Consider the following 468-nt stretch of genomic DNA (forward strand, 5'->3'; position numbering starts at 1 on the left):
AAAAAAAAAAGAAAAAACAGAAAAACAAACAAAAATTTCCTGTTTAAAAAGAAGTAACAGAAAAAAATATTTTTGAGCCTTACCTACCCACAACCTGGAGAAAAGCTGGTCGGTTTTGAAAGGCGGTTCCTGTAAAGAGGCTGCAAAGTCCTGAGTCCTTTTCTAAAGTGCCCCACCTCACCTTCAATTACCACTTAAAAGCCCAAGGATTCCAGGGTCCTGTAACTCCTCAAGATTCCCAGAGGGCATCCTTTCCAGCCTCTCCTCTCTGAAGTGCTCTCACCCTGCAGGCTGCGGTTTCCATTTGCTTGCCTGGAGCAGGTGAATTAGCCGGTGGTGTTGACTGAACAGCCCCAGCCCAGGAGCATTGAGGACCTCCTTAACCGCAGGCTCCCACGGCCCCTCCCGTGGACATAGCAGAGCTGCTCTGCTCTGCTCTGCTCTGGTGGAGAAAGTGCACCGGGTCCC

Source organism: Tupaia chinensis, unplaced genomic scaffold (assembly GCF_000334495.1).
Source record: "Tupaia chinensis unplaced genomic scaffold, TupChi_1.0 Scaffold000695_1, whole genome shotgun sequence".
Lineage (NCBI taxonomy): Eukaryota > Metazoa > Chordata > Mammalia > Scandentia > Tupaiidae > Tupaia > Tupaia belangeri.